Source organism: Phaethon lepturus, unplaced genomic scaffold (genome assembly GCF_000687285.1).
Source record: "Phaethon lepturus isolate BGI_N335 unplaced genomic scaffold, ASM68728v1 scaffold9813, whole genome shotgun sequence".
Classification (NCBI taxonomy): Eukaryota; Metazoa; Chordata; class Aves; order Phaethontiformes; family Phaethontidae; genus Phaethon; species Phaethon lepturus.
The window spans coordinates 1-26,041 of NW_010529718.1; the positions used below are offsets into that span (position 1 = coordinate 1).

At 36.7% G+C, this 26,041-nt stretch overlaps 1 protein-coding gene across 1 annotated transcript in view; it reads left to right on the forward strand.

The window, feature by feature from the left end:
* Positions 1-2,111: 2,111 nt before the first annotated feature.
* KMT2C (lysine (K)-specific methyltransferase 2C) overlaps positions 2,112-26,041 on the forward strand; it is a 120,116-nt gene continuing 96,186 nt past the window's right edge. The window contains exons 1-2 of the mRNA XM_010284031.1: positions 2,112-2,235; positions 3,891-4,000. The gene's annotated coding sequence lies outside the window, so the exon portion shown is untranslated. The remainder of the gene's footprint in view (positions 2,236-3,890; positions 4,001-26,041) is intronic.

Genomic DNA, 26,041 nt, shown 5'->3' on the forward strand with positions numbered 1-26,041 from the left:
CTGCGCCGTTGCTGTCTGGGCCGGGCTGCTGTTCTTCAAATCTGACCAAAGCACACCCCAAAAATACTTAATTAGTGCGAGTTCAGTTAAACTTACCATCTCAAATGTGCCCGTATGCAGCGCTAGGGCTGTGCTAACCGCTGGAGAAGCCGTTCAGTGTGTTTGATACTCGCTGATGTTGCTCAGGTGCATGGCGTATGTTCATGTAATTATGTCGGTGTCGTAAAAATGTGTAACGCTGATAGGGAAAACAGGCTTTTCTTAAAGGTAGTAAAGCTAACCCCTCCCCTCAGACAGTTGCTCTATTTTATAGGCATGTGAAATCCTGTTTACAAAAAGGCTAAGTATGAAGGATCAGGATGGGGTGGAAAGGGTTTCTGTTCGGGATGAAATTGCAGAGTAAATTGAGATGTTCTTCAAATAGATTGGTTTCATCTTGTGAGAAAGCTTTCATATTAATAAAAACACCTTCTCAGTTACTATTTAGATTTTTCTTAACATTCCTTTAAACTCCTGTGTTTTGAGCAGCAGTTTAATGTTCGAGGTGGCTCCACTGGACACGGGTGGTGTTCAGGAACTGGCTTTATTGAACAGAACAGGTTATTTTAATACTTTAATAAGGGGAGTCTTAATGTCGACAGTGCCAGCATTAGCGAGGCGGGGGGGTGATGTTCAGCTTCTGTCATGACGGGGGATATGAGGATATCATGTCATAAGTGATAACTTCTGAGTTTTCTTTGGCAGTGCAGGAGGGATGTTATTCTTTTTTTTTCCTCACAAACCAAGGTTTTTTTCATGTATTTCTGAATGTAATTGTTGAAAGTAGAGCATGCATGGTTTTCAGAAAGGCAAAGTTACTGCAGGTTTAAATTCCAGTGGTTACTCTCTTTCTTGTCTTATTGGTGGTAGGTCATTTTTCAGTATCTTTTTTTTTTTTTTAGAGGTTATAAGCAGAAGGAGAGCAGTTGGGAAAGAGAGGTGGTTTTGTGCTGTCTCAACTCTAGAAACTCAGAAGTAACAGCAAACGTACTTGTTTGGGTTATTAAAGGGGGAGAATAATGAAGTTCAGAGAACCTTAACAGAAAACACATCATCTCCTTTCCTACCAGCCGCTGAAGCATCAGATGAGATGAGGTCTCTTTTATCAGTAAACCTAATGCACATCCTTAGATGTACAAGATAGTTTTTTCCCTGCAGGAAATAAAGGAGGACGAATCATCGCTGCTTTTTTTTTTTTTTTCAATGGAGTAGTTGGAGTTTTCTGTTGAGATTAGAATTTGAGGAAAAAGTCAACAACATTGCAAACTAGATCCTCCTATGTCAGCACAATATAGTAGTCTTTATATCAGTGCATTTTTCAATTCTGCCCCGACTCCTTTTCTGCTGTCCCTGCCCCCCATTTTATGTTGGGGTTTTTTGTTTGTTCGTTTTGTTTTTGTTTTAAACATCTTGATGGCATTGGATAAAGATACACTTACTTCCGAGTAGCTTTTTCACTCCTGGTCTTTTTTCTACCTTCCTCCCATAGCTGCTGCATTTTCTCTCGGCACCTTACCTCTGGCCATGGCAGCCTCCTCTAAGGATGCTGTCAGTGCTAAACCCGGGACCAGCTGTTAAAGACTGTAGGGAGAGGGCTGTATGAAAGCTGCAGCTGGTGCTCTCCACTTAACACCACTCTCTTTTCTTCCTTCTACATCTCTTGTTCCCCAGAGTAACACAGACTGCTTGCTGCTACCTAATTCTCCATTCCTAGGGTTGGTCAAGTTTTAATGTCAAACAGAAGTGGACTTTTAAAAAAAGAAGCATGTGTGTCCTGAAGAATTGGAGGAGAGCAAGCTGGGGAAAAGGGCATTTTACCAAGCACTTTTTTTTTTGTCTATTGAATAGCACCTTAAAATGAAAACTTTGTTACTGGGAAAAGTATAGAGCTAGAAGTATGAGGAAGAAAAATTTTTGTTCATGTTTGTTTATATTTTACCACGTTTGGAAAAATATGTACTCACTTTCCCTGAGTTTTGGATAATTTACAAGTATCTAGCTAATTGAACAAAGAATGTGGTCATTTCTCAATTTGTTTTTCTGCTCCCTGATACAGATCTCGATCGAGTATAGCATCATGTACAAGTGTAAGCACCCAAACTGCTTCTGACGATCAGGGTGTCAAATTCTGGGATGAACTCAGTTTAGTTGGCTTACCAGATGACATTGATGTTCAAGCCTTATTTGAGCCAACAGGTAAGAAATGTTGCTGTCCTTCTTTTTTCCCTGTCCAGTAGTAGTACAGTAGCTACAACGACAGTGAGTGAAGGTTTTTCTGTGCTGTGATGTTTGTCAAGTGTTTGATGATGCTTTTGTAGCTTTTGCCAGTGTTACCTGGTGGTTTCTATATATTCTGTTCTTCAAGTAGTGGACAGAATTGTCAGCTTTGTCTGGGGAAATATTTGTAATCTACTGCTGAACTGATGTTCATCAGTAATATCTTCAGTATCGGGATTCTATTTTGCGGAGAAAAGGAAGAAGAAATGAGACACTGCTTAATACAATTCCTAAAGTCCTAATCCTGTAGCCTTATGTAATCTCCCGCTGCTAATGCAGGGTTATCGGAAATAATGGAATGGAAGATTAAAAAAAGTAGGATCGATAGGACAATAGAGGCATAATACACTTGCATGTTTGCAGTATCTGCAGATTTTCTGTCAGAAAACTGTCTGTTTTTTCATCTACTCTTGAATTTTAATGGAGCTGTTCTTGTTACTCCGTTATAAATTAGTTTTTCAGAAAGCATCTATGTCCAAATGCTTTGATGCCAGTAGTCCACTAATATATTTTGCCTCAAAAATAGAAATATATTTGTGCGATAATATAAATGTCATTCTTTCATGAGTATGGAAACTAATTTCAAGGTCTAACTAAAAAAAAAAATAAATTTAATGGTTTGTTTTAATTAGTTATACCATAGTGTGCGTGAATGGATGGGGGGGCGGATTATCAATCTAAATTTTTTTTAAAGTTGCTGTTGATAATTTGTAGACAACTCTTCCCAGGTCCTTACAGGGATTTTTAGGGGAGTTTTTTTGTTGCTGAATGATACAGTGGTGACAAAGTACCTAGTTTTAAAGGCCAGTGTAAACCATCATTTTGAATCTAGAACAAAGCTGTCACAGAATTCCCTTGGAAATATGCATCATTTACCTTGTTTTTCCTAGAATTGAATTACAAACTTCTTTTAAGAGATACCTGTTGAATTCTTCAAATTCTGATTTTTTTTGTTATGTAGATAAACGTTTCTAATTATATCTCTGTGTCTGTTGTATTGACACAGTTTTCTCAGACATTTATATGTTTCTGTTCATGCTGTATTTTGAGCTTTTAAAAGTTTTATGTAGAATTCTAAAGCATCGTGTGAGCATGTTCTACAGTAACATACAGATGTGTATCTGGTCCTTGGGAACTGTAAGTTAAGAGAACGTACATAGACAAATGTTATCTACAGTGAAATATAAGATCAAATGTAACTCTGTGTGTGTGTGTCACACACAAACATTGCATATAGAATCATAAAGTCATAGAACCATAGAATCATATAGACCCCACTTATGATTATATGATCAGGCATCTGAAAATTAGAAATGGATATTCAGAATGTGCTGAAATGAAGAGGAAGATATATTATGTATCCAAAAAAATGCTGCATATTTAGTGTCTGATAGTAACTGTGGTATATTTAATGTATAATAATAAGGGCATTAAATGTTGCAAGAAGAAAAACAGGAAGAGAAACTATTCATTTTATCTGGCAAGTATTTACTACTAGAACTAAGTTCCACACTTAAAGGCAGTGCTTGACAGAGTTGTATGACCAAAGCTCTTTTTCTTTCATAATGCATTAGGTCATTGCTGGGCTCATCACCGCTGTGCGGAGTGGTCATTGGGAGTCTGCCAGACTGAAGAGCAGCTATCGGTGAACGTGGACAAAGCTGTTGTCTCAGGGAGCACAGAAGTGAGTAAAAACACTCGAATGCTCAATCCAGTAAGAATATAAGGGGTGGGGTTGAAAGAAAGACGGTAGCCTAATGCAATACAAGATATGACCAAAACTATCCACACACATCTCTCTGAGTTCACATTTATAATAAGGTTTTTTTGGACATGTGTTGATGATAAAATCTACTGTTGCAATTTATTAAGAAGTCTTATGGAATTGCATGGAATGTATCATCAATTAGTTCTGAGATAACTAGAATGTAGATAGTACCTGACTGATGAAAACAAAATACAGACAAAAGAAAAGTTGAATTCAAATTAGCAAATGCCCTGCTAGGTAGAGTAAACACTTACTTTGCCAGTTTATATTCTGAAATTATATGACTCAATTATAGTAAAAAAAATCTCAATTACTTTCATACCAGTTTCAAAGAGCAGGTTACTATAGGAAAACTAGTGTTTACCAAAAAGCCTATGCTGTTGCTTTAAATCTTGATGATAGAAATACCTGTATAAATACTTAGTCTTTAATTTGAAATGGTAATATATTTGGAAAAGTAGGTATCTTTGAAAAGGACAGACTCCTGGTGTCATATTGTGATACCATTTTGAAATGATGAGGGGACGTATTTCACATTGATTTTGCCACATGTAGGTATATTTTTTTGGTCATATTGAATAATGTCTTGTAGATTATTAATAATTTTAGTTTTTTCTGTATTAATCAGCCATGCTATCAACAAATCTTTGTGATTTTTGCTGGTTTTCCCAGGATCATGCTTAGCCTTATTTTTACTTGATCCTTAAAGTTTTTCATGCATTATAGTAAAATTAAAAAAAAGATGCGAAAGATACCAGTAAACGTTCTCCATTGTGTGGACTAAAAAGCTGCTTTAAATCAGTCTTTCAATGCAAACCATATAATACAGCTTTCCTTGTGCCTTCTACTTTTACATATACTCACATTGAATAAATACTTTGCTTTGAATAATTTAATTGCATTCTGTGTATCTTCTTTCAAAATAAAAGACTACTCAGACTGAATGAACCTGACAGTATTAAGTTCTAAATGAGCTTGAAGATCCTAAAGCATTTGTGTGTGTGTGTGCATGTATGAAAAAATAGAAGAAGAATTCAAAGAACATCCAAAATTGGTTACTTTTTTTTTTTTTTAAATCTCCCTGATGAGAAGTTTTCATCTCCTTGTTTTTGGCTGATGATGGTGGCTTGTAGTCATTTGTGATCAGCTCATTCCCGTCTGTAGTCATTTTTGTTATGATACTTTAGTTTCTAACAGAAATCCTTGCTGTAGTGTTCAAGCTTGTATTTTGCTCTATTGAATTTCATCCTGTTTCCATTATTTCAGTTCTATTTCTTTTAAAATGGTACCTTGCTCCTCCCCTGTGTCTCAGGGTGACGGTTGCCTCACCTTCACATCATTAGTAGATTCTAAGTTTTGTGTAGATGTTTATAATGCAAATATTTAAATAAGAATTCTTGAAGAAACCAACATCTCTCTGGTGTGATAGTTTCCATTTCAGGCCTGTCTTTTCATGTGCTGCTCTGTGGCTTCTCTACTTATCTTTTCAAGTTATGAAAATAATTTTTAGACACCCCTGTTGTACATGTTGCAGTGCAATGCAGAGAGAAGAAATCTGAATCGAGTGTCATTCTGCATATTTTCTATTCAATCTTTGCTGAAACCATTGAGAAACTTTCTTTGCTGTAATACAGCAGTCAGCCAGCAAAGAATGACGTTGGTTTGGTTATTCTCTTTTATCCTTCTCACGATATCCCCAGGGAGAGCAGAGTAAAAGCGCAACTGTGATTGATTCTAGAAGAATAGCTAGACGAAATGGGACATCTTTATCCCACGATCCCACTAGGGAAGTTCCTGCTTTTGGGTTTTTTTTCAAGAAATAAGGAGCAAATACTTCTGTAGTTCTCTGTTCCTGACCATGGAGCAGCAGTGTTGGGGGTTGCTCAGTTGTGTATAACTGGTTTGGAGCCCAAGTAATCCTGTGTTTGCTTGTGTCTGGGCTGTAGTGCTTGGTAATAATTTTTCCACTGCTTCTTAACTTGTCACTAAGCTAAAGAAGAGAGAAAAAAGCATAAGATGCTGATTATCCTATGCGATAGTGGAAAAGCTTTTTTATTTGCACAAGATATTTTTTAAAAGTTTTGAACGACAGCTATAACAGTTAATGTATGGTTTTGTGTCTACAGCTTCCTGTGCTTTGCTTTTGCTAAAATTTTGGGCTTTCTAATGTGATGTTACTGCATTTTAAAAGTAAAGTTTCTATTTAAATGTTCTGAATATTGTTCTCTATGCAGATGCAAGTATGTGCTCAGGGCATACAGAAGATTGTTTAAATAAAAACAAGCTGTATGCTGTTTTCTCTACTTGCCACCAAATTTGCTTTGGTTTTTTTTTGTTGTTGTTTGCTTGGTTGGGGATTTCTGTCTTCTTGGAAGTCCCTCTGGCATGACATGGGTTTATGATGTGGTCTGCAGCACTGGCATCTTTTCTTAGCTAGGGAAGTACGTTTTCTTTTCCTTATGTTCACGTACAGATTAATTTTTGACAGGTAACAAACTTTTTCTTGATAGTGTAGTCCCTTGGTTTAGGTTCTTCTAATTTGTGGAGAGTGTTTTGAGGTTGTTCTTACCTTGAGGGTCTTCTTAATTTCTAAATTACATTCATGTTTCTCATTAGTTAGGCTTACTATTGTTTGCAAATCTGTTTTAACTGGCTATGACAGTGTTTCTTATTACTCTATTTACCAGCTGAGATGTCCATTTGGCTTCACTGGACTTGTGATTCCATTAATAAAGCTTGTGTGAATGTATTTCATTGACCTTATTCCAAAGTATGTATGTTAATGCATTTTGGTTTTCTTCTGGGCCTGTGTTTACTGAAAGTTTAAAATAGAATACTATAAAGATCTCGGTATCTGTGCATGTTTCACAAAGTACCCTGCTTAGCATGTCCTCCTCCTTCAGTTCTTTCTTTCGATTCACTCATTTTGAAGGCCTGGAAATTTATTGAGTCAGACATCTGACCAATTCGTTACGTTATTTTTGTCTAGACATAGGTAGGTTCTTTGACTTTCTTTCAAAGACTTGGTTTTGCCTCTCTTTAATATTAATAAATGTACATACATACATCTGTGTATGTGAGGTGTTTGAAATCTTGTGAATCGTGTTTTATAACAACTGACAAAAGCTGGAATATGCAGTTAAGTTTATGGTAGTAGACATGCTCCAGCCCTTATGCGTGGTATAGGTGACTCATTTAATCTCATTGCTCGTGTTGCTTACCTTGCTTGTCTCAGCAAGCAAAGAGTCATGGATTTTCTCAGAACCACTTTCTAAGTTTAAAAAGTCATAAGGAAGAACTGGTCATCCAGGTGACAAGCATAGTGTCAGAGCTTTTCTCAAGATGACTCTTAAAAATTCACATGCTTATCTCTGGAGCTTGTACAGTATGTAAGCTAAAGAGCCTGAACACCCAGGCATGACAGTTCCCCCACTACTTTAATAGGTTTTCATGGAATTTTGGAGTAATTTTGTTTCAGGTTTTCAAAGACAAGAATTATTTGGAATATAGAAGGGGGAGTGAAAACTTCCAGTGATTTTCTTGATCCAAAACTTAACTGAATTGCTTGTAATTCATAAGTGCTCTACACAGTATGTAAAAATTACCATAGTAAAGAAGCTGTTGTATTGTCAGCTTTATGAAGATGGACTTTTATCAGCAAGGTGTTTCTACAGGTATTTGTGGTAAGATGCAAAGATGGTATGAAATGGAGACTTAGTGAAATAAACTAAGCAAAGGAAAATGATTGAACAGAAATCAGAGTTTTTGCTGAAAAAATAATAAATGTGGACAAGCAGAGTTTTCTGCTTTTTCTTGTATTTCTGGCTTCAGCCTTATGCTTTCTTAACTATGCTGCTTCTTGGTGTTTGGAAGGGTGAACTTAACTAGCATTGCTGTTTAAAATGGAGGCCTTTAGGGCTTGCATCTGCTCAACTTTTAACAAGAGTGGTTTCTGAAATATTTTAAGGTATTTTTAAATACTACTTTATAATGCCCTTGTTTATTTTACATATATTGAGTAGGTGACTGTTTCTTTACAGTCAGCTGAGGAAATAATAAAATTTACTACTTGTCTGCCTTACATTGTCTAGCCGTAGCTCTTCTGTATGCTACGAAGTCCAAAATAAAGTGGGCTGCTTTTTCTCCCCAATGTATAAGTAGCTCAATTTAAGAAGTCGATTTAAGGAAGACTCAGTAGATAATGTGTTTGAACCACTTCTGAACAAACTGTGTGCAGGAAAGGAAGGCCATGGTAACTTGCCCAACCAGCTTTCTCTTCTGATAAGGTGTAGAAAGCAGTTTACAAGTCTGGGACAATTTGTCAAGGACACTAAAATCAAAGAAAACAGTATTGCTGGAAGCCAAGAAGGACCTTCCTATCTTCCTAAAGACTGGATAGGGGAAGCATGATACTAATGAAGTGTTTAAAGCAGTCATTCAAAAATATTACTCTCTTTCCATTTTATAAAATGTGTATTTCTGTTTGCTTTGAAACTCTGTTTATCTCTTTGCATCTTTCATCTACTTCACAGTTTTCATTTTTCCAGTAATAGTCGAAGTGTTGCTTCAGGACCAAGACTCTTGTAGCCAGATAGCTGAAAAATTGCTGTCGTCTTCTCCCACCCATCCATTTTTGTTTTTTTAGTTAATCAGGGCAGTATCTTCTCTCTGTACAAGGCAGCTGTTTTCAGCTTCTGCTGAGTTCTGCAGGCTGTGTTTGGCTTGTTAGCATTGCTGAGAACTGTAGGAGTTGTTGCTGTGCATAGAGGCAAGCTAATCAGTGGTTATCTTGCCTTGTTCGAGACTCAAAATGATCTGCTGTTATGACACTCCTCTCTCCTGTAAGTCCTTTTGACAGAGTAATGCAATCTTGAAATTTTTTTTTTAAGGCAGCTTCCCTTGACTTCTGTCAGGGAGGCAGGAGATGGCACAGTTTGTAGATGCTTTCAAGTTGGGACAGTGTTACAAGGCTTGCATATTAAATATCTCACTCAAATTGTTTCTTAAAGCCCTTTCCCTCTACTGTTTTTAATTCTTTGCTCAAGACTCGATTTTAGCATGATGCTTACTAAGCTAAACAGTAAAGAAATAAATTGAGGGGAAATTTGGGAACCATTTAAGATGTTTATACTTCTTTTTGAAGTGTTTGTCCGTATTTCGAATGTGTATTCACCCCTTAATCTCAGTACACTTCTCATCTTGTTGAGACTTGTCCATGTTTTTTGCGGTACATGTGTGTTTACTTGTGCTGCTTTAAGTTAAAAACTGATTCGGCTAAATTAATATTTCCTTTGGTTTTTCCCTGTATGTAAAGATAAACGTCAACATCATTGTATGCTATTAACTTCATACACCGCGGATGATTGTGCCTGTTTAGCCATAGCAATTTTTCAGTTAGTTTTATTTTTTGTTGACATAAAAACTGTGTGTGAAAAATGGTTTAGATGACAGAATCCTGAAGATAGGGCTTCATATATGTCCCCACCTATCTGAACAGAGCATATAGCAATGTCTTTTTTTCAAGGTAGAGTGCAAGATTTGAAGTTCCTTGATGCTCTGAAAGGCCCCTTTTTCCTTTTTCAGTATTGGAAGAGCTAGTAATTCTTACAGTCGGGGGAAAATGCATCAAGAACGTCATCCGTCATAATTTATACCATTTCCGGGCAAAGTCCTCTGTATTTGCCCATTTTTCAAGGAGAAGCTTTGTAACGTGATACTAAAGGAGCAGCTCTGGTATTCAGAAGTTCCTCTTGCAGCTCTTAAGTTTTTTATGGTACTTTTTCACGCACAAGGCACTTGGCTTCTCTTCATTTCCCTTCACTGCAGCTTGGGAGTGACTACTTAGCTGCTCTATTGGATTGGCTTCTGATTTTATCTTAGTGAGGTGGTTTTTTTCTGTAGTTGCTTTTGTCTTGCAACTAAGGAAGGAAATACTGCAGGAAGTATTCTTCCAAAATAACATCTCTACTTTTTTTGTGGGTTGCTGTCTCTTAGGGAGCTCCAGCACAGAAAGTGCCAGAGAAAGACCAGAGGAATAGTGACATACATCTCATCAAGAAGACACTTCCATATGTTGGTCAATTTAGTAGTTTCATTCAGTTCCTAATATGTTTTAGAAAAACTTGAACAGTTGAGCAGTGGGAGCCATGAGGTATTTCAGTTTTCCGTGAATTTCCCTCTTGTTACTTTGGAGTTCCTGTAGAGATTTGTAGCCATGTCCCTGCTGGTGATGATAAGCTTTGTCCTTCAAGAAGGATGTAATGACTAAGGGTACAGCTTTGGCAACATTTTAACACTGTAAATTATTTTCCATGAATTACCCTGTTCCAGAACCATTTGGATTTTGGTCACCTAAAGCCAGATCATTTATGTCTTTGAGAAGATGAATCAGACTGTTCTTACAGCTTGTTAATGACATCAGGAATGCTATTTTGATTGTTTTATAACTGTGTTTTCCAAGTTCTGCAAAGGAGGCACGGTATCTTAACATTATCACTGTTGGTTTTAGTTTACTGCTTCTAATTCTCCTGGAACACCTTTGCACACCATAAATGATGTCAGTACAACTTTGGTAAACCTGCTCAGGTTCAAGAGCTGCCATGGGACCTGTGTGTGTTTTTCTGCAGGTCCAGCAGTTTGAGAACAGATATTTGCCTGCTTAATAAGATTTACAAGTTTATTCTCATAGTTACATGAACAATGATTAAAGTATTTTTCCATTTGAACCAAAATGAGCTTTACCACTCATTGTAAATTTGTTGTTCATTTTAAGTCATTGTCCTGTAGCAGCTTTGAAAAGCGTACGTCAAAATAGAGGAATTGGGCATAGGAGGGAAGAAGTGAGAAAAAGCAGATAAGAAGAAGGAAGAAGGTTGCATTTGAAATAACTAGGGTTATTGAAAAATTTACCCTTTCCTGTTTCTTCTCATCTATTATCTGACTCTAGGAGCCAAAGCAAATAAAGCATAATTTAATATACTTTATGCAAAAGAAAAACCAACTAGCTTTTTGCCTAGTAGTTGTTTTTAACCCTACAGTTACTCTTGCCACGTTTTATGATTTTTTAATTTGCAAATCATCCAGTGGGATTTTGTGCATTCTGTTTTTAGTTCCGCAGTGAAACACAGAACAGAAAAAACTAAATTACAGTTCTTACAGATAAAGAATTTTGATCCCTATCAAAACACAACACCTTTAAAACTATGGAGTTTAGGACTCAGCTTTCAAAAGACAGTTTTCAGTTCCCCAGTTGTCTCATAGACCACATTTTCTGGTACAAACTAAAATACATTTTTCTATATCCTTGCTGGTATTTAAGAAAATGAAGTAATAGTTAAAACTGAGTATATGTGAATCAAGAACTCTGCGCTTCTCTGCTTCTAATATGTTTTTGTGATTATTTTGGCGCATAAAGTATGGATACCTTGGGATCTAATTAGACTCCACACTTGGATTTGGATCTTCAGTGACATATTTAAAAGTTTTAAAGGATTGCTGTGAAACAGAGTGGTCTGTCTGAATGGTATGATCACAAAGTGGAAGAAATGTGGCTAATGTAAAGTCTAAACACTTTGATGAAAGAAGGGGTCTGAACTAGATTTTAATTTTGAATTTTCTTTTTATTGAGAAAGAAAATTTATTTTCCTGGTGTTTCTGATGTAATAGTTGCTTACTTATGAATACTTCAATACTCAAGTGAATCTCCATATGTTATTGAAGGAGTGGTGGTTTATAAGTGTTGATTGTGATAGTCTAGTTGAGGCTTGTTGAATGAGAATAGCTGATCTGCTTTTTCCTTCCCTACCAGTTGGTAGATGGATTAATATTTCAGATTTGTACTCTCTGATGTGAGATACGGTATTATCATTCAGTAACTTTTCAAGTCAGTAAAAAAAAGAAGGGGATAAAATGACACAGTATTAAACAGAAACTATTTAATTAAAAATTTGTTTCTGAGACAATCTGATAATTATCAGGCTGTCTGACTGTGCCTATCCAAAATGTAATTTTACAGAAATAACTATTTTTTCACTTATCTTGCTATTATTTTACGTATTTATTGTTAGCATTTTAGTAAAGCTAGTACTATGCTTCAGCATGTTAAGAACTTTGGGATTTTTTTGGATGGAAAGGTCTATTATAAATGTGACGAAATATTTATTTCAAGGCTATATGACACGTACCCAATTCAGCACATTTTTAAAATTAGCATCTCAAGAAACAGAAAATGTTCCTGTCTTGACAGACATAAAACACACTGTCCTGTTGATGTGCTAGTATACAATAGAGTATCAATGTACCAAATGTTGACAAAGCATTTGATTTCAAGCTTTTTCTGGGTACTTGCTTGGGAGTTTGATTCGTAACAAGCGCAGATACTTTGATGTGACTTTTTCAGTCTCTGTAGTTGTTTCTTGCTTCATAACCTGTTTTCATCATAATTCTGACCCATTATTTGGAAAAAGGAGCACATGATAATGTGAGACCAGTTTAGCTATAGTTAATTTTTATGTTACCTTCAGTATGCTGATTCTCTTTACAAGAGGAAGATGGATATTAATTTATGAACCACAGTTTGGAGAAGCATTTGTCTTCTCAGATGAAGCAGAAGATTTGGGAGATTTTTCTTTTGACTTGCTTTGTCTTGAGCCTTCTGTGAAATAACAACTGTGTTTGGAAACAAAAAGGTAGGGATACAAATACATGAAAAAAAATTGTGGGTTTGTCTACATAGCAAGTAGTACTGTCAGTGCGCGTTGTCGCTCACTGATTAGAGTGAGAGTGTGTCTTGCTGCTTCTTTGGTCGGTGAGAAATGAGTGCTAGAGCTTAGCCCCTGCTGGCTGTTGCAAAGGGACCATGACCAGTGCACATAGTCTAATACATACATTTTAGGCTTAAGTAATAAACTTTTTTCAGAGTAAGAGAGGACTTTTCTAAACCGTCAGTTTTTTCCAGGGCATGAATACAACTGTGACTTCATTGCCTGGTTCCCCCTGCGATTTTGCAGACCTGGGCAGAAGCACAATGTCATTTCTGGCAGGCAGACCTACGTAAATGATCTTTCCCATAACTGCATTTCTGGAACACAGTAGCAAATGAGGAGGGAAAAGACCTGGGTTACTTAAGCAGCATGAAACGTCTTTCCTTAAGACGGTTCGTGTGGCTTCATCTAAAGGAAAGTGTGTGATTTTCAGCCTCACCTATTCCTTTTTCTCTCCCACTGCAGTAGTGCTGCTGGTTTCCTGCTGTGGTGCCAGGAGGCCGTTCTGTGGGAGCTCATCCTGTGAGCGCTCCCTTGGCACTGAAGTCGGAAAGCAGAGTCAGCCTTAGATTTTCAGTCTGGGGTTTTTTTCAAGATGAATGCTTAGAAAAATGCACCTTTCTGGAACATTAGATGTCGAATAGGTGGTTACTAGAAATCAAGGGAGACAGGTTGTTGCTACAAAAACGTTTCTGAGAGGGTTTTGATGCTGAATAGACGATGGGCTTTGCAGATACTAAGGACAGTCTGTGAGGTGTAGGAAGCAGACAAAATGTACTGGGGGCACAGAGAGAGACTGAGAGAGAAGCAGCAGTAGCCCAGAAATGAAAGCCGAAAAGCCTAGCTAGGAAACATGAAAGGGCCTATGTTCCTGAAGGAATTTCCAGTGCAGGTTTCCTTTATTCAGTAACATTCACTGAAATAATTTACTGAAGGCTCTGAAGTGAAATTGTTTAGTGTGTGTTCCAAACTGGTGAAGTGTGTTTCACAAAGACCTTTTCTTCCTTTTTGCATGACTTGAGTAGAAAACACTTTTTGCGTAATATGCCCAAAGGAATTCTCTATATCTTTTTTTCTCTCTTCCCCTCCGGGTGTCTGTCTTAAACGTTACCCTAAGCATTAAGACAGTACTAGTTCATGCTGAGGTAGCACTCTGTTGCTGGGCATTTTTCAAGAGTCTATAATCTATGTATACCAAGTTATTTTGGGGGCTTACATGTTAAAAACAAGGAGAACCTAATCTCTGAAGAGTGAAGAAAGCCCACTAAAGGAAAATCGCACTGCCTCTTTAGGTCAAGATTGTACCTTCTTCCTCCACTCGTGCTTCAGTTTGCTGGCAGGACTGGCCCGTTTTGGTGCTTTGTTGTAGAACATGAGAATACGAGTACCTGGGCTCTCCCCTCCTCCTGTCTTTCTATGCTCAGCAGCAGTAGCATAGTCCTTCAAGGTCTACAGAAGACAGAAAGTGACGATAGAATAGCCCCAAATTTTTTAATGTAGAACAAGGAAATAACAAAATGTTACTTTAAAAATTCATGAAAATATTTACAAATATATTTAATTTATCATTCCATTAATATTTTCAGCAGATAAGAAGGCTGGAGCTCTATGTATGTTAAAAAAAGGCAGGAAACTGTACCCACCTCTTAAACCAGCATGCCAACAGTAAGCCCATAGAAACTTATACAAGGAAGTGTAGCAGCACCACCTATCTCCTCACTTTTGTAGGTATCTGAACGCAACCTTCATTTTCCTACCTTACTACCACCTCTTTTGTGGCTGCTTCTTATTTAAATGTTTTAAATTCAGTCTTTTCCATAGCTAATGTGTATCAATCTTTTTTTTTTTTAATGTTATTGCTGAAGGGTCTATTTTGCCTTAGAGTGATGGTTAGTTCATGAAAAAAGGCTAATCAGTCTTTTGTAGTTAATATTGGTTAGTTTTAGTCAAGGACTTGGTACATTATAGAAAAAAAAAAGGCATCTTCCTTGCCTTCAGGAGCTTTCTCTTTAATAGATAGCACATGAATAAAAGGAAAAAAAAATACCCCTGTGGGACAAGTTGCAGGTATATTTGCTGAGCTGTAGCATTGTTTGGTTAGTGTTAGACAATTGACTCTAATCTTGGGTTTGTAGCGGTTTCCCTTTTAAATAGTATTTTATTTAAGCACGTCTTCTAAATTTTTCATGGATGTGGACCACATGCTTTTTTTTGAATGAGAACTTCAAACTTCAGTCTCTTTAATGAAATTAGACTGATAAAGTGGTTTTCATTATTCCAATCAAAAGAGTCTGGGTAATATTTTTTCATTAAGGGTTTTCATTTGGGGTTTTCACCCATCCTCAAAAAATCATGCAAACACATTTTAATTCAAAACTCAGGAGTACTCGTATTAGTCTGTCAGCATCAGTTTGCTTTTAAGCAGTAGCCTAAAAACTACTTCTGAGACTGGTGTACTTAGCAGCTTGCAAAATCAAACCATTAGCAAAAAATAGTTTTGAAATCCCTAAAGATTTTGTTATTGACTTCCATTAGTGTAAGTTCTGTCCCAGAGTTGCAGATTGAGCATAAATATTGCAGGCATCAGTATGAAGTAGTCCCGTTAATGCAGGTGTCCTTGAGTGGTTTTTTTTTAATAACATGGAACAAATCATGCATGAGAGAGACATCTTACGAATCTTCACAAATGTGAACCCACTGCCTTTTACGTGCAAGTGCGTAACACTTGGTGAAAAATACAGGTAGTACTACTACTGATAGTCGTCTCTTTATGTGAAAGAACGAATATGTTTATTTTCATTTATATAATTGTCCCCTCTATTCTGCAGAACTGAGCTGGGAATAAAAAGTAGGCAAACAGTGGTAGGTCTGTGCCCACAATGAATTTGTAGGTGTTCCATGAATCATAGTCATGTTTATTGAAGAATTGATGAAGTGGCATGTTGTCAAATCAACACTTCCCATAAGCTTTTTTACTGGTGTGTTTTTTCTTCAGTGATATTAATCTGTTCCTTCAAAGATGTCTTGTTCCTCTTCAGTACATCAGAGGGGGAAAGTGGCTGTTATTAAATAAATAAATAAATAAATATTTGCTTCCTGGAGCATCTAACATTGGTGGAACAATTTGGTACGCCCTGCATACGTTGCTGTGATACAGTTTTGCTTCAGATACAGTGAGAATACATGTATTCAGTTTACAATCTAGACAGTTTTTCATTAACACTGCAGGTATTTCCACATCTAGCCTTCTCACTTCCAATTTTTAATTCATAAAATAATATTTCTTTCTGTTTAAAAAAATTTCCGCCAGCCTGCTTCTTTATGAAATTGCCTGACAAAGAACAAGGAAGAATGGCGGATTCTGCAGAGTAAATAGTGAATCTGGATGTAAATAAACTGCTGTCAAATATCCAAGCAAGTAATGGTTGGGTTTTTTTCTCTCAGTTACTGCAGGTTGTTTTGGAAATATTAGGTGTTATTTCTATGGTATTTCCAGGGAGATGTGTTGACAAATCATAAACCTTTAAAAGCCAATAGAGACTTCTAGAGAAATAATACAAAATGACAGTTCAGTTGGTATCATCATGCTTTGAGCTTTGTGAGGAAAATGCTCATTTTCCAAAATGTAATGGGATTTGTAACATTGAACAGGTAAGAGTTTCAGGTTTTCCAGGTGTCATACCAGGTGAGTTTTTTGATGAGAGTAACTTGAAGTAGATGGTGAATTGTTGGGAAGACTGTTACCGTTCTGCATCCGTCACATCAGAATGTGCCTTGGGCACCCCCAGAACATTCGCTTTCTGTCAGACATAAAATACTGCGATGGATAAATCCCCCAGTAAAGGTCGGACCTGGCAGCAATGCTCACTCATCTGAGAAGCTAAAAGGTCAAAATACTCAAGATGCTGGTAAGACTAGAAGCTGAGCATCACAGTAACGTATGGTTGTAATTCCACTCTTAATTTTATGTCAGCCTGTGGTGTTTGGTACTTCTGCAAGCTCATTTCTGTATGTGAGTTCACTGTTACAGTCTTATGCAGCAGTTCGGTGTTTTTCAGCCTTTGCTGAACTCTTTTGATTGAAATAAATCCATTTTTTGGTAAACCATCTCTTGCCTTATGGGTGTTTTTAGTAAAGTATTCATCCTAGTACTGTGACAGCATTGTTATCTTAACAGTACCACAGAAACAGGGTGATTATCTGATGCTAAGATTTCCATGCCATCAGATAAAATTGATTTTAGAAAACAGTGATTGAACCTTGATTGTTTTAACAGTCTGAACAGTCTCTCTAATACTACTGGATCACTCACATGAATTAGCTGAGCAGCCTGTGTCTCTTGAAGAGTTTATTTGTAGATGATTAGGATCATTAAGCCTAGCAACCACAATAAAGTAAACTTTCCACTGTGTTAGCTTATGGACAGTTTATGTTTAGGACTTGTAACCTCGTGGTGGATTTACAGCCTGGTCAGCGTGGAGCAGCAGGAAGAATGTGCTATCCAGAGCATAACTCAGAATCCAAAACAGGACTCTCAGAATCTCAGGCTGGCTCTTGTTCTTTCTCCAGGCCCATGTCTTTTGTTGACCCAAATTATTTCCCCTTCAATAGTTCTGATGTATTATTCCTGTTGTTTCAATGCAGTTTTACTTTTTTTTTTTTTTTTTTTTTTTTTTTTAAATAAAGGAATGGGATTTCCCCATTTTACTGGGAACATTGTGAGAAAAAGCTTTTAGGACATTAATCTCGTCCTAGTTTAGCTGTAACCAGATCAGAATAAAAATACCAAAAACCTCCTCGGCCTGTCATTAGAGATTAAGGAAAAGCATTATAAAGAAATAGAACTGTGCTTCATTTGACTATATGCTACATATGAAACAAGCTTCATATGTTTGTGCCTTACTCCTTCAAGAGTGTAAGAAGCCTGTTACACATAGCAACATTAAAAACCACACAGAATCTTGTAGTGGAGAAAAGGGATTTTAACGTAAAAGAGACCAGGTGGGAATTGGTGCTGCAAGAGAAGTAAATATGTACATTTACTAAGGGAATCTGTGACATACAAAGCATAACACTATTTCCTGGCAGTTTTTTCCATTCAATGGCACTAATATCTCTATAATTAAGAGTAATGGAAGTATTTAGAGGAAAACTGTATACTGTTACAAACCAGTCTTTTTTTAATTGAACAGCTGTAATTTCTACCGATGGAACTGTGTTATAAGAAAATGATTATTAGTTTAAAATGCAAAGTTAAATGAATGCAAAATTAACAAACAGATGGTGAAGAATTATTGTGTTTTATTTTACTCCTGGGTAAAAGGGCTCATGCAGGATTGTAAAAATGTCATCACACTTCGTAAACCTGAAAGCAAACAGAATTTGCAGTTGTGCACATCTGTTTTGGGACACTGCTGAAGGGTTAGAAGAATCAATGTTGTTTTCAAATAAGGATATTCATCAAAAGGATATCATTTACTTAACAGTTATGGCTTCTGCTAAGCATCAGAGTTAATGTTCTGTGGAATTCATTACAAAATTTGGCAGCTTTTTCTTCAGAAGCTACTGAGGCAGCTTGCTGCAAAAAGAAATGAACAGCTCCTTCTTATCCCCACCTCCCTGAACCCCAGTACAACAGTTGAATTACCTGCTAAATGTTTGACCAGTAATTTCAGGATTTTAAATTCTAGGTCAAGATGTTGTACTTCATGATGCTTGCCCAAGGGATGTCAGTGAAGGAATAGAATGGAAAGACTTCAGTAGCTAGTGAATTAAAAAAAGCATCTGTAATGTTTGGGGATACTATGTTTTGGGAGGATGAATGGGAGAAATATGTGTAAGTGCCTAATTTAGTCAAATTGAAAAAAACCTAAAAGCTCCAGCCAGAAAAAACATGTGAAGCTTTTATTAGAAGAGAAATTATATTAATGTTTCAAGCTGGTAGTTTCAAAGTATGCCGTCTAATTGCTTTATTTGAGCTCAATTTACAAGAATTAGTGAACTGAAGATGTAGGATTTTGTTTATGATGACTCTGTGCCATTTGGAGAGCGCAATTTAGGAACAGCCAAGGAAATAGGAATTATGAACAATAAGGTACTGATTGCAGTCAGTGGGGAAGGAATACTAAGGAGGTGCTCACTAATGAGGATGGTATTAAAGGCAGGAAATTCTTGTATTTTTTTTATGTCTGTACATAATCCAGAGTTCCTTGTCACCCCATCCCTACTATTACCTTGTAAATTAGGCGTATCATTGAGTACATATAGTGACTTTTGCTGACATTAACTTTCTGTTAAACCGAGTTAATATACCTACAAAATCTTTGTTAAAAGAATGCATTGTTAAGACTATAAAATCAAATGCACAAAGTTAGGACATGCCACAAGACAGGTTGTCTGCACACAATTAATATCCTTTGTATGCAATTAATATCCTTTGTGTGTATGCCTGATTATGCAGTCTTTAATTGTATGATCACATGCAGAACAGCTAATGCCTCGTTGAGTCCATAGGGTGGACATTGCTGTCTTAGTAAAAACCTTAGATTTTTTTCATTGTTGTTCAATGTGTAGGTATGTAGACTATTCAAATACTGCTGAAAGGAAAGAGTTACTCATTTCCACACGAGTTCTTCTATGCTGTTTCTACTATAATAAATGTGAATAACTTGTCCATACATTTTTCTAAATAGTAGATACATGTGGCCTTTTTATGCTTCTTGGGCTCCATTTTCCTGGTGAGAAGTTCAATTTTTAATTTTTTTTTACTTAAAAATACCTGCTAATTTCAATGGCAAATTGAAAGAGTTTAAAAAATACTCGGGCTTGCTCACAAAGTTGTGCTGATACTACAGTTCTTTCTTCACTCTGTTGGAGCTGTGAACGCATAGTCTATGTAGAAATCAAGACTATTTTTAGGGGGGAAAAAACCCCCAAGTTTTTAAAAGTAAGGTTAAAGACTAAAAAAATGTTAAGAATTTTACTTAGTGCCCTGCCCAATACCATAAAGGAGCTCTATGAAAGAAGTGAAACTAGAACTGTTTTGCAGGTCAATATTCAGTTGCCATAACTAAGTGTTTTTTTCTTCCACAAGCAACCCACAACTTTTTTCAATACATACCTTTTTCCTCTCTACAAATTAAGACAGTCCTAGAAGTAGCAGTTTTCTTTAATGCAGAGATTCCTTTTAAGAGGTCTATTTTACACACTAAGTCCATGTTTGATGTGCAGACCTTTTTGTGTCTCAGTGTACATACACAGTTACAGCTGTGCATATGTGTGTCTGTTCGTTCCTTTATCTGTGTCTGGGTGTGTATGTGTTGCTTTGTAAATGTCTGACTGTATCAGTTCCTTGCATTGGGGGAAAAAGAGGAAAAGGCAGACCTCCCAAACTGCGGGTTTAAAACCTTCACAGCTACATACAGACCTTTGCTACTTGAGCTGGCTGAGGGGTAGCGATACAGCACTAGGAGTCAGACGACATTGTACTTTTCCTCCTTGTAGTCTTCATCCAATTTCAGTTGCCTCAGACTTCGGACTTTTTGTTCACTTTGATTTTTTTAGCCACTTCTATTCTTCCTCATTCTTCCATCATCCCGCCTCCTTAACCTTTCTATTCCCTTTTCCCGAGGTGCCTTTTGAGATCTGCCCCTTCACCATTTCCCATGCCTTAGAACATCAGTTCCCTCAGCTCTTTTTCCAGTTTTAGCACCTGGCTTTAGTTCAGTGGCCCTTGAAGTGTCATCCCTGCCCCTGCTCAGCTTCCATCTCTGTCTATGGTTTCTCCTCCCAGTCCCATCAGACTCATTCACACAGTGTAGTTGGTCCCTTTTGTCTCTTTGACCCGTATTCGTCCATCTGCCTGTGTACTGGGTACTGTCATTCCCCAGATCATTTAAGTGACAGTAGTATCAAGAGCCTTAGGGATGTCTGCTTTCCATTCCAGTGGCTTATTGTGCTTAAGCTTAGAGTATTTGTTACAGACTTCCTCTCTCCAATCCTGGTCATACTGTAGCAATCTTGGCAGAAGGTACATGTAGTCCAATCAGTGCTAGAAAACGGGAAGAATCGGTCATGATCAATGAGAGTGGATGTTTCTGTGATTTTTCATTGTCAAACTTTTGGAAGTGTTTTATGTTAAAAAAATAGTTTTCTCAAGCTTGGCCATATCTAGATAGATCTGCAGGGTAAAGACAAAAGTTGCATCCCCCACCCTAAAATTCCTGCCAAATTGCAAGGCCTGTGAGTGAGGTTGTTTGTAAGATGAGCAAGATTTTTTTCTTACTGACTTTTCTAGTCTCAGAAATGGCTGGAAAGTTTTGACTGCATATTCTAAAAGTATTTAAGAGAATTTAGGCATGTGTTACGTGAAGCTTTAGCTGAACTTTTTATCGTTCAGAAAACTTAAATGAATAGAACACAATTTATAAGGAAGTCTTTGTAAGCAGGACCCATTCACATCCCTTCATTGATAGTGCACGCTGAGAAAACCTTTGGTGTGGACATAGCTGTGTTTCCAATAGAGAACTTTTGTCAACATATTTTAGGCGGGCTTCAGCTCAAGACTGTCATCTAAATTTAGTCCTCCCTGTGGACGTCTCTACCTATGAGCTGTGTTTAAATTCCAATTATAGACACTGGAGATCTGGCCAGTATTGTCAATGGAGCCTGAAAATGGACACTCACTGTTTGGCCAGCTGAATTGCGATGATGTAAATTCCGTAAAATGACTAAGTCTCTACTAAGTGTAATGGGAGCTTAAACACTTGGCTTATATATACACACAAAATTTAGAGCTTGAAGTTTAGATGTAGTTGTCTCAAGCCTTGTGTCATTTGGAAACACTGTGTGGCTGTATAAGCAGTAAAATCTCCTTTCACCGAGTTTCTATTAAATGGCTTCGTAAATGTAATTATGCCAGCCTAGCTGTAGCTACAGAGGATCTGTAGCATAGACATAATCTATGGAATGCTTAAGCTGCTTCAGAGTCCTTGTAAGTGATTTAGGAATGTAGGAGCTGTGCTGGATTAGACAGAAAGTTGACTTCATCCCAGTATCTTCCGCAATGACCAGTAACGGATGCCTAGAGAAGATCACTAAACAACAAGCATGTAGAAATGTTTCCCCCAATTATTTTTTTTCAAGCCTCCAACAATTTGTGGCTCAGACTGTGCTCTGCCAACAAAAAGAAATGTCTACACATACTTCTTAAGACCTTCTGAGCATGAATCAAATGGAACTGGCACAATAGTCTGTTTTCTGAGCCTGCCAAAAAGCAGCCTTAAACCAAAGTTGATGATTTCTGTTCTTGCCTTGTTTGTCCTGAAGTTGCTGATGCTGAAGCCTAATAATCACAATTTAAATTACGTTAAACGTTATTGACCTTCTCATTGTTGACATGCTAACTAAACAACAGGCTTGGGTGTGCCCTTCTGTCATGGTGGATGCTAGATGAGAATTAAAGTAATAATTGTTTGTTAGCTGTGTGATAGCTTAGACACACTGAAAACATTTATATTATCCTAAATCTTGTAGAAAGAGAGGAGGTGAATAAAAAAAAATTCTTTTCCTCATGGAAGTGTGAAAAAAGCAGCAAAGGCAGGGTGTGTGGAGGAAATCATATGCATGCAGTTGTTCCACTAGCTTATATAATGATGGGGAGAATGCAACTTCAAGGCACACAAACCCTTCTGTGGAGCTTCTGAATGGGCAAGGCTTGGGAAGATTTCAGCTTATATGAGGAAGGATTTGTGCACCATAAGGTTTGCATGTATTCCTCTACCTATTTCAGGTTTCAAATAAAAAAAATATTATCTCCCTTAGCAAACTTGCTTCTTGGATGTTATTAACCTATCACAACTATTATGAAAAACACCTCTGCAAAACATGAACGCTTTATTGTTCCAATTTTTAGATGCCTTGATATCAACACCATTTATTTCAAGTAATTTTTTTTAAAGGTGAAAAAGGAGGCAACTGCTGGGAAGGAGGAACAAAGTAGTGACTTGTAGAGAGCCTGAAATCTCCACACTTAAAGGGTCTTCTTGCTTTCTACCTTGATTATACGTGTTAAGTCACTGATAGTGGTGTTAGTCATAATAATTTCTATCTTCTTACCTTTGTTCCTTATTCCTGTATAGAATACCTGGGCAGATTACGGACTGATGGTGTATTTAGTCAATAATTCTGCATTACAAGACAGTCTTCCTCAGTCATGTGTTGAGTTTGGCCAAATGGCATCTCTTCTGGTCGTCCATGTTTTTTTGTATATATTTATAAGCAAAATTTGATAGTTTGTTTCTACAGTTGTAGTTTTGTTGTTTGGTTGTTTTTTGGGGTTTTGCAAAATTTGCTTTAGAATATTCGGCATGAAGTAGACACTCTAGTAAAATTTTAATACATGCTGTTTCTGTTAAGAACATTTTAGTTTTAAATTACAGTTATAAGAGAAAAATCAGAATTTTAATTTCTTCAATTTTACTGTGTGTTAAAGATTGAGGAACAAAAATAACCGATCTTTGATTTTATTGCTTGTTACAGATTTAAGTAATTTCTGAATTTGTGACATGAATAATAGAAAATTAAAAAATTAGAAGGTAATTTCTGGTACTCTTGGAACTGCATGTTATTTAGTATCTTTTCTAATCAGTAGTTCGATTGAAAGCCATTAATTGTTTTTATGTTGCCATCTTACTGCATTGTTCTCTTAAATACTTTATAGTATTTAAAATGGTGTATTTGGCATTAGAGATGCTAATGGTGATTAGTGTCTATAAGCAGTATAAAGTTTTTTCTAGATCATGGAGTAATCAATGAAGATTATCAGAACATTTCATTAATCACTGTTTATACTAAAATGTCTTTGCGGTCTTGTTGATGACTGGATGTTATGGTCCAGTCCTCCTTAGTTACAGGTTTGTACGCTAGCAGTTTGCAGTATCTGAAGAGTCTGAAATTTTTCTTGCACGTAATACATGAAATTTTTTATACTAAGGACAGATGGCATGTGTGCATTTTTGGGTACACTATCCTAAAATTGCTTACTGTTATCATAGGCTTTGTCAGTTGACGTTTTAAAGCTCAAGAGGTTCATAATTCATGAAAATGTTTTGTCCTTTTGCTTAAAAAGCGTTTTGCAATACCTAACACCAACATTTAACTTCACTAACCAGTTTGCAAGTATTTATTCAAAGTCCATATTTTAGTCTTTCTTTAGTGTCTGCCTCCAAAGGATTGTTACTTGTCCAGTTTCTGAGACAATAATACAAGAAAGTAATTGTAAGGGCAATAAAATCGTGATGAAATACGACCTCTGATTTGTTCTCAGTACTATCTGGATAAAATCTTACGTTATCACACACACAGGCATCTTTTCTTCATTTGAACTCACTGAGTTTTGGAGTACTTAAAAGTGCAAAGCAGCAGTAAGGTTGATGTAAAGTTGGAATACATCTTTTGTCTTTTTTTTTTTTTTTAATTATGTAGGAAGGTTAGAAAGATGTAAACAGTAAGCTGTTTCTTCTGCCACCGTTTTTCAGTTTGGCCGTCTGTTTCCATTAAAGCCAGCAGCATTCGGACGTTCAACTGAGCTTCCAAGCCACAGGCAGAACAAACCTCTCAGTTCAGTTGGTTTTGGTGCAGTTACGATTCTGACATGACAATATGAGTTTTTGTCTTCACAGAAATTTTCTGTGTGGTTTCTGCTACTCTATTTCATCGAGGATGTACTCCCATATAACTAGAAAAGAGGGGAGGTGATTGATCATGTTTCCTTAAGTTTTCTGTTAATTCACTTAGTTCTTCCTTGCTCGTTGTATTTGTATAATGATGTCAAGATTGGTCCAATGGGATTAGTGAATAAAGGGAATTTTAAAATCAAATACGAAAGACTGCATAGTTACTTGTTTTTAAAATTAGATCATTTCTGTCTGTATGAAAAAAAACAGATGTAAAAGAAAGAGGTGAAAAGGACTGAGTAGAAGGATGTGTGGACAGTTTTAAATGGTGGAAATTAAAATAGTGAGAAGTGGCAGAAGTATGGATGGGATCAGAGCTTTCTTGCTATGGACAAGTGCACTAGGAGCTTGCCGAAGAAAACGGTAACTAATGAAGGACTTTTTAGTAGGAGCATAGTCTGCTGACTTGCTTTAGTGACATTTATTGTATTGAATGTACTATGAATAAGTAGTGAACCATCTCTGTAGCTTTCTGACACCTTGTAAAGTTTTTTTTCTGTAGAACAGGACTGTAAAATTATTTGCTCCATGAACAAAACAGTGTTTGGCTTGCTTTGACAGCTTACCATTTTCATATACCTACCCTTTGAATACTCAGATTCAGCTGCCACCCCCTTTGCATAAGGCCTTATTTTGTGCTCACGCTAATGAAATTGAAGACTCGGTATTGTCTCTGTTACTGTCCTCATACAGTGTGGTAAAGACTGCATTGCCCATTGCATTTCATGGGCAGTATGATTTATTCCTTTCTTCCACCTTCTACTGTCCTGATGCCATATTTTAGCAATAGAGTGGTGAGTTTATTTAGCAAAGCTTTCATGGCTTTTTTTAAAATTTAAATTGATATACTTTTGCTGTTCACATCCTTACTTTCTTCATGAGGGTCAATTAATTGTAATAGCTGCACACTTGTTCTTCTGGGGTCATGGCATGTGGCCTGGTTTCAGAGAAGTCTTGGCTTCTAGTGCTGGAAAAGTAACTCTTCTCATCAACAGCTGTTGCCAAAAAAATCCCTTTGGGCATTTGCTTCTTCAGACTGCTTTATCTCTCTTATAAATTCAGCAAATGTTCATATTCTGTGCTTTTTATTTTCTTCAGATGATATATACCACATTGTTTTTAAAGTGTGCATTTTACTTAGCTGCCAAATGCTTTTCATTGCCAGTGCAGTTTAGCAGATGGGTTTGGAGGGTTCAATTAAATGTAATTTGGGCTTCCATTTTTCTTCCAACATCTTTACATGATTTCTTAAATCAACATGAACATTTTTCAAGGCTTTGCAGTAAATGTATAGCTCTTTTCTAATAATTTCATCATTTACTCATAAAGCATTTGGAAAAAGGTATATTCTGATTTTACATTTGTTATGTACAATTGTTGATTGATGGTTTTGAAAAACAGATGTGATGTTTAAAATTTCCATTAATATTGCTATTTTAATCCATTATTCCCAGTTTTTA